The 7,500-nt window shown below is 43.1% G+C and overlaps 1 protein-coding gene and 17 non-coding genes across 18 annotated transcripts in view; 17 read left to right on the forward strand and 1 right to left on the reverse strand.

Annotated features, from left to right (window-relative positions):
- Positions 1–7,500, reverse strand: part of LOC145992683 (uncharacterized) — a 245,492-nt gene that overhangs the window by 62,346 nt on the left and 175,646 nt on the right. The window lies entirely within an intron of this gene.
- Positions 37–108, forward strand: TRNAW-CCA (transfer RNA tryptophan (anticodon CCA)). Its single transcript has one exon. It is a non-coding gene; the product is annotated as a tRNA-Trp (tRNA).
- On the forward strand, positions 684–755 carry TRNAW-CCA (transfer RNA tryptophan (anticodon CCA)). Its single transcript has one exon. It is a non-coding gene; the product is annotated as a tRNA-Trp (tRNA).
- On the forward strand, positions 1,451–1,522 carry TRNAW-CCA (transfer RNA tryptophan (anticodon CCA)). Its single transcript has one exon. It is a non-coding gene; the product is annotated as a tRNA-Trp (tRNA).
- On the forward strand, positions 1,844–1,915 carry TRNAW-CCA (transfer RNA tryptophan (anticodon CCA)). The gene has a single exon. It is a non-coding gene; the product is annotated as a tRNA-Trp (tRNA).
- Positions 2,275–2,346, forward strand: TRNAW-CCA (transfer RNA tryptophan (anticodon CCA)). The gene has a single exon. It is a non-coding gene; the product is annotated as a tRNA-Trp (tRNA).
- Positions 2,490–2,561, forward strand: TRNAW-CCA (transfer RNA tryptophan (anticodon CCA)). Its single transcript has one exon. It is a non-coding gene; the product is annotated as a tRNA-Trp (tRNA).
- Positions 2,922–2,993, forward strand: TRNAW-CCA (transfer RNA tryptophan (anticodon CCA)). Its single transcript has one exon. It is a non-coding gene; the product is annotated as a tRNA-Trp (tRNA).
- TRNAW-CCA (transfer RNA tryptophan (anticodon CCA)) lies at positions 3,353–3,424 on the forward strand. The gene has a single exon. It is a non-coding gene; the product is annotated as a tRNA-Trp (tRNA).
- Positions 4,002–4,073, forward strand: TRNAW-CCA (transfer RNA tryptophan (anticodon CCA)). Its single transcript has one exon. It is a non-coding gene; the product is annotated as a tRNA-Trp (tRNA).
- Positions 4,434–4,505, forward strand: TRNAW-CCA (transfer RNA tryptophan (anticodon CCA)). The gene has a single exon. It is a non-coding gene; the product is annotated as a tRNA-Trp (tRNA).
- Positions 4,649–4,720, forward strand: TRNAW-CCA (transfer RNA tryptophan (anticodon CCA)). The gene has a single exon. It is a non-coding gene; the product is annotated as a tRNA-Trp (tRNA).
- On the forward strand, positions 5,296–5,367 carry TRNAW-CCA (transfer RNA tryptophan (anticodon CCA)). Its single transcript has one exon. It is a non-coding gene; the product is annotated as a tRNA-Trp (tRNA).
- TRNAW-CCA (transfer RNA tryptophan (anticodon CCA)) lies at positions 5,944–6,015 on the forward strand. The gene has a single exon. It is a non-coding gene; the product is annotated as a tRNA-Trp (tRNA).
- TRNAW-CCA (transfer RNA tryptophan (anticodon CCA)) lies at positions 6,375–6,446 on the forward strand. Its single transcript has one exon. It is a non-coding gene; the product is annotated as a tRNA-Trp (tRNA).
- TRNAW-CCA (transfer RNA tryptophan (anticodon CCA)) lies at positions 6,590–6,661 on the forward strand. The gene has a single exon. It is a non-coding gene; the product is annotated as a tRNA-Trp (tRNA).
- TRNAW-CCA (transfer RNA tryptophan (anticodon CCA)) lies at positions 7,019–7,090 on the forward strand. Its single transcript has one exon. It is a non-coding gene; the product is annotated as a tRNA-Trp (tRNA).
- On the forward strand, positions 7,235–7,306 carry TRNAW-CCA (transfer RNA tryptophan (anticodon CCA)). The gene has a single exon. It is a non-coding gene; the product is annotated as a tRNA-Trp (tRNA).

Raw genomic sequence — 7,500 nt, forward strand, 5'->3', positions numbered from 1 at the left:
CAAAATTCTGAAGAGTTCCTTCCTATCTGTAGGAACGACCTCGTGGCGCAACGGTAACGCGTCTGACTCCAGATCAGAAGGTTGCGTGTTCAAATCACGTCGGGGTCAAAATATTTATTATATTCTTCATTTCCAAGAACTCACATTGGAAAATTTTCATCGAGTCGTGCGAAGCTGCACTTGAGCAACATTTTGTAATTCTGATAGTTCGATCTCAAAAATTCTGAAGAGTTCCTTCCTATCTGCAGGAACGACCTCGTGCTGCAACGGTAGCGAGTCTGACTACAGATAAGAAGGTTGCGTGTTCAAATCACGTCGGGGTCAAAATATTTATTATATTCTTCATCTCCAAGAACTGACACTAGAAAATTTTCGTCGAGCCGTGCGAAGCTGCACTTGAGCAACATTTTGTAATTCTGATAGTTGGCTCTAAAAAATTCTGAAGAGTTCCTTCCTATCTGCAGGAACGACCTCGTGCTGCAACGGCAGCGAGTCTGACTACAGATAAGAAGGTTGCGTGTTCAAATCACGTCGGGGTCAAAATATTTATTATATTCTTCATCTCCAAGAACTGACACTAGAAAATTTTCGTCGAGCCGTGCGAAGCTGCACTTGAGCAACATTTTGTAATGCTGACAGTTGGCTCTCAAAATTCTGAAGAGTTCCTTCCTATCTGTAGGAACGACCTCGTGGCGCAACGGTAGCGAGTCTGACTCCAGATCAGAAGGTTGCGTGTTCAAATCACGTCGGGGTCAAAATATTTATTATATTCGTCATTTCCAAGAACTCACATTGGAAAATTTTCATCGAGTCGTGCGAAGCTGCACTTGATCAACATTTTGTAATTCTGATAGTTCGATCTCAAAAATTCTGAAGAGTTCCTTCCTATCTGCAGAACGACCTCGTGCTGCAACGGTAGCGAGTCTGACTACAGATAAGAAGGTTGCGTGTTCAAATCACGTCGGGGTCAAAATATTTATTATATTCTTCATCTCCAAGAACTGACGCTAGAAAATTTTCGTCGAGCCGTGCGAAGCTGCTCTTGAGCAACATTTTGTAATTCTGATAGTTGGCTCTCAAAAATTCTGAAGAGTTCCTTCCTATCTGCAGGAACGACCTCGTGCTGCAACGGTAGCGAGTCTGACTACAGATAAGAAGGTTGCGTGTTCAAATCACGTCGGGGTCAAAATATTTATTATATTCTTCATCTCCAAGAACTGACACTAGAAAACTTTCGTCGAGCCGTGCGAAGCTGCACTTGAGCAACATTCTGTAATGCTGACAGTTGGCTCTCAAAATTCTGAAGAGTTCCTTCCTATCTGTAGGAACGACCTCGTGGCGCAACGGTAGCGCGTCTGACTCCAGATCAGAAGGTTGCGTGTTCAACATTTTGTAATGCTGATAGTTGGCTCTCAAAAATTCTGAAGAGTTCCTTCCTATTTGCAGGAACGACCTCGTGGCGCAACGGTAGCGCGTCTGACTCCAGATCAGAAGGTTGCGTGTTCAAAGCACGACGGGGTCAAAAATTTATTACATTCTTCATCTCCAAAAACCGACACTGGAAAATTTTCATGGAGCCATAGTTGGCTCTAAAAAATTCTGAAGAGTTCCTTCCTATCTGCAGGAACGACCTCGTGCTGCAACGGCAGCGAGTCTGACTACAGATAAGAAGGTTGCGTGTTCAAATCACGTCGGGGTCAAAATATTTATTATATTCTTCATCTCCAAGAACTGACACTAGAAAATTTTCGTCGAGCCGTGCGAAGCTGCACTTGAGCAACATTTTGTAATGCTGACAGTTGGCTCTCAAAATTCTGAAGAGTTCCTTCCTATCTGTAGGAACGACCTCGTGGCGCAACGGTAGCGAGTCTGACTCCAGATCAGAAGGTTGCGTGTTCAAATCACGTCGGGGTCAAAATATTTATTATATTCGTCATTTCCAAGAACTCACATTGGAAAATTTTCATCGAGTCGTGCGAAGCTGCACTTGATCAACATTTTGTAATTCTGATAGTTCGATCTCAAAAATTCTGAAGAGTTCCTTCCTATCTGCAGAACGACCTCGTGCTGCAACGGTAGCGAGTCTGACTACAGATAAGAAGGTTGCGTGTTCAAATCACGTCGGGGTCAAAATATTTATTATATTCTTCATCTCCAAGAACTGACGCTAGAAAATTTTCGTCGAGCCGTGCGAAGCTGCTCTTGAGCAACATTTTGTAATTCTGATAGTTGGCTCTCAAAAATTCTGAAGAGTTCCTTCCTATCTGCAGGAACGACCTCGTGGCGCAACGGTAACGCGTCTGACTCCAGATCAGAAGGTTGCGTGTTCAAATCACGTCGGGGTCAAAATATTTATTATATTCTTCATCTCCAAGAACTGACACTAGAAAACTTTCGTCGAGCCGTGCGAAGCTGCACTTGAGCAACATTCTGTAATGCTGACAGTTGGCTCTCAAAATTCTGAAGAGTTCCTTCCTATCTGTAGGAACGACCTCGTGGCGCAACGGTAGCGCGTCTGACTCCAGATCAGAAGGTTGCGTGTTCAAATCACGTCGGGGTCAGAATATTTATTATATTCTTCATTTCCAAGAACTCACATAGGAAAATTTTCATCGAGTCGTGCGAAGCTGAACTTGAGCAACATTTTGTAATTCTGATAGTTCGATCTCAAAAATTCTGAAGAGTTCCTTCCTATCTGCAGGAACGACATCGTGGTGCAACGGTATCGAGTCTGACTACAGATAAGAAGGTTGCGTGTTCAAATCACGTCGGGGTCGAAATATTTATTATATTCCTCATCTCCAAGAACTGACACTAGAAAATTTTCGTCGAGCCGTGCGAAGCTGCACTTGAGCAACATTTTGTAATGCTGATAGTTGGCTCTCAAAAATTCTGAAGAGTTCCTTCCTATCTGTAGGAACGACCTCGTGGCGCAACGGTAACGCGTCTGACTCCAGATCAGAAGGTTGCGTGTTCAAATCACGTCGGGGTCAAAATATTTATTATATTCTTCATTTCCAAGAACTCACATTGGAAAATTTTCATTGAGCCGTGCGAAGCTGCACTTGAGCAACATTTTGTTATTCTGATAGTTGGCTCTCAAAAATTCTGAAGAGTTCCTTCCTATCTGCAGGAACGACATCGTGGTACAACGGTAGCGAGTCTGACTACATATAAGAAGGTTGCGTGTTCAAATCACGTCGGTGTCAAAATATTTATTATATTCCTCATGTCCAAGAACTGACACTAGAAAATTTTCATCGAGCCGTGCGAAGCTGCACTTGAGCAACATTTTGTAATTCTGACAGTTGGCTCTCAAAATTCTGAAGATTTCCTTCCTATCTGTAGGAACGACCTCGTGGCGCAACGGTAACGCGTCTGACTCCAGATCAGAAGGTTGCGTGTTCAAATCACGTCGGGGTCAAAATATTTATTATATTCTTCATTTCCAAGAACTCACATTGGAAAATTTTCATCGAGTCGTGCGAAGCTGCACTTGAGCAACATTTTGTAATTCTGATAGTTCGATCTCAAAAATTCTGAAAAGTTCCTTCCTATCTGCAGGAACGACCTCGTGCTGCAACGGTAGCGAGTCTGACTACAGATAAGAAGGTTGCGTGTTCAAATCACGTCGGGGTCAAAATATTTATTATATTCTTCATCTCCAAGAACTGACACTAGAAAATTTTCGTCGAGCCGTGCGAAGCTGCACTTGACCAACATTTTGTAATTCTGATAGTTGGCTCTCAAAAATTCTGAAGAGTTCCTACCTATCTGCAGGAACGACCTCGTGCTGCAACGGTAGCGAGTCTGACTACAGATAAGAAGGTTGCGTGTTCAAATCACGTCGGGGTCAAAATATTTATATTATATTCTTCATCTCCAAGAACTGACACTAGAAAATTTTCGTCGAGCCGTGCGAAGCTGCACTTGAGCAACATTTTGTAATGCTGACAGTTGGCTCTCAAAATTCTGAAGAGTTCCTTCCTATCCGTAGGAACGACCTCGTGGCGCAACGGTAGCGCGTCTGACTCCAGATCAGAAGGTTGCGTGTTCAAATCACGTCGGGGTCAAAATATTTATTATATTCTTCATTTCCAAGAACTCACATTGGAAAATTTTCATCGAGTCGTGCGAAGCTGCACTTGAGCAACATTTTGTAATTCTGATAGTTCGATCTCAAAAATTCTGAAGAGTTCCTTCCTATCTGCAGGAACGACCTCGTGCTGCAACGGTAGCGAGTCTGACTACAGATAAGAAGGTTGCGTGTTCAAATCACGTCGGGGTCAAAATATTTATTATATTCTTCATCTCCAAGAACTGACACTAGAAAATTTTCGTCGAGCCGTGCAAAGCTGCATTTGAGCAACATTTTGTAATTCTGATAGTTGGCTCTCAAAAATTCTGAAGAGTTCCTTCCTGTCTGCAGGAACGACCTCGTGGCGCAACGGTAGCGCGTCTGACTCCAGATCAGAAGGTTGCGTGTTCAAATCACGACGGGGTCAAAAATTTATTATATTCTTCATCTCCAAGAACTGACACTGGAAAATTTTCATGGAGCCATGCGAAGCTGCAATTGAGCCACCTTTTGTAATTCTGATAGTTCGATCTCAAAAATTCTGAAGAGTTCCTTCCTATCTGCAGGAACGACCTCGTGGCACAACGGTAGCGCGTCTGACTCCAGATCAGAAGGTTGGGTGTTCAAATCACGTCGTGGTCAAAATATTTATTATATTCTTCATTTCCAAGAACTCACATTGGAAAATTTTCATCGAGCCGTGCGAATCTGCACCTGAGCAACATTTTGTAATTCTGATAGTTGGCTCTCAAAAATTCTGAAGAGTTCCTTCCTATCTGCAGGAACGACTTCGTGGTGCAACGGTAGCGAGTCTGACTACATATAAGAAGGTTGCGTGTTCCAATCACGTCAGGGTCAAAATATTAATTATATTCCTCATGTCCAAGAACTGACACTAGAAAATTTTCATCGAGCTGTGAGAAGCTGCACTTGAGCAACATTTTGTAATTCTGATAGTTCGATCTCAAAAATTCTGAAGAGTTCCTTCCTATCTGCAGGAACGACCTCGTGCTGCAACGGTAGCGAGTCTGACTACAGATAAGAAGGTTGCGTGTTCAAATCACGTCGGGGTCAAAATATTTATTATATTCTTCATCTCCAAGAACTGACACTAGAAAATTTTCGTCGAGCCGTGCGAAGCTGCACTTGAGCAACATTTTGTAATGCTGACAGTTGGCTCTCAAAATTCTGAAGAGTTCCTTCCTATCTGTAGGAACGACCTCGTGGCGCAACGGTAGCGCGTCTGACTCCAGATCAGAAGGTTGCGTGTTCAAATCACGTCGGGGTCAAAATATTTATTATATTTTTCATTTCCAAGAACTCACATTGGAAAATTTTCATCGAGTCGTGCGAAGCTGCACTTGAGCAACATTTTGTAATTCTGATAGTTCGATCTCAAAAATTCTGAAGAGTTCCTTCCTATCTGCAGGAACGACCTCGTGCTGCAACGGTAGCGAGTCTGACTACAGATAAGAAGGTTGCGTGTTCAAATCACGTCGGGGTCAAAATATTTATTATATTCTTCATCTCCAAGAACTGACACTAAAAAATTTTCGTCGAGCCGTGCGAAGCTGCACTTGAGCAACATTTTGTAATTCTGATAGTTGGCTCTCAAAAATTCTGAAGAGTTCCTTCCTATCTGCAGGAACGACCTCGTGCTGCAACGGTAGCGAGTCTGACTACAGATAAGAAGGTTGCGTGTTCAAATCACGTCGGGGTCAAAATATTTATTATATTCTTCATCTCCAAGAACTGACACTAGAAAACTTTCGTCGAGCCGTGCGAAGCTGCACTTGAGCAACATTTTGTAATTCTGATAGTTGGCTCTCAAAAATTCTGAAGAGTTCCTTCCTATCTGCAGGAACGACCTCGTGGCGCAACGGTAGCGCGTCTGACTCCAGATCAGAAGGTTGCGTGTTCAAATCACGACAGGGTCAAAAATTTATTATATTCTTCATCTCCAAGAACTGACATTGGAAAATTTTCATGGAGCCATGCGAAGCTGCAATTGAGCCACCTTTTGTAATTCTGATAGTTCGATCTCAAAAATTCTGAAGAGTTCCTTCCTATCTGCAGGAACGACCTCGTGGTGGAACGATATCGAGTCTGACTACAGATAAGAAGGTTGCGTGTTCAAATCACGTCGGGGTCGAAATATTTATTATATTCTTCATCTCCAAGAACTGACACTAGAAAATTTTCGTCGAGTCGTGCGAAGCTGCATTTGAGCAACATTTTGTAATTCTGATAGTTGGCTCTCGAAAATTCTGAAGAGTTCCTTCCTGTCTGCAGGAACGACCTCGTGGCGCAACGGTAGCGCGTCTGACTCCAGATCAGAAGGTTGCGTGTTCAAATCACGACGGGGTCAAAAATTTATTATATTCTTCATCTCCATGAACTGACACTGGAAAATTTTCATGGAGCCATGCGAACCTGCAATTGAGCCACCTTTTGTAATTCTGATAGTTGGCTCTCGCAAATTCTGAAGAGTTCCTTCCTGTCTGCAGGAACGACCTCGTGGCGCAACGGTAGCGCGTCTGACTCCAGATCAGAAGGTTGCGTGTTCAAATCACGACGGGGTCAAAAATTTATTATATTCTTCATCTCCAAGAACTGACACTGGAAAATTTTGATGGAGCCATGCGAAGCTGCAATTGAGCCACCTTTTGTAATTCTGATAGTTCCATCTCAAAAATTCTGAAGAGTTCCTTCCTGTCTGAAGGAACGACCTCGTGGCGGAACGGTAGCGCGTCTGACTCCAGATCAGAAGGTTCCGTGTTCAAATCACTACGGGGTCAAGAATTTATTATATTCTTCATCTCCAAGAACTGACACTGGAAAATTTTCTCGAGCCGTGCGAAGCTGCACTTGAGCAACCTTTTGTAAATCTGATAGTTCGATCTCAAATATTCTGAAGAGATCCTTCCTATCTGCAGGAACGACCTCGTGGCGCAACGGTAGCGCGTCTGACTCCAGATCAGAAGGTTGAGTGTTCAAATCACGTCAAGGTCAAAATATTAATTATATTCTTCATTTCCAAGAACTGGCATTGGAGAATTTTCATCGAGCCGTGCGAAACTGCAATTGATCCACCTTTTGTAATTCTGATAGTTCGATCTCAAAAATTCTGAAGAGTTCCTTCCTATCTGCAGGAACGACCTCGTGGGGCAACGGTAGCGCGTCTGACTCCAGATCAGAAGGTTGCGTGTTCAAATCACGTCGGGGTCAAAATATTTATTATATTCTTCATTTCCAAGAACTCACATTGGAAAATTTTCATCGAGCCGTGCGAAGCTGCACTTGAGCAACATTTTGTAATTCTGATAGTTCGATCTCAAATATTCTGAAGAGTTCCTTCCTATCTGCAGGAACCACCTCGTGGCGCAACGGTAGCGCGTCTGACTCCAGATCAGAAGGTTGAG

Source organism: Lepisma saccharinum, chromosome 9 (genome assembly GCF_977018435.1).
Source record: "Lepisma saccharinum chromosome 9, izLepSacc3.1, whole genome shotgun sequence".
NCBI lineage: Eukaryota > Metazoa > Arthropoda > Insecta > Zygentoma > Lepismatidae > Lepisma > Lepisma saccharinum.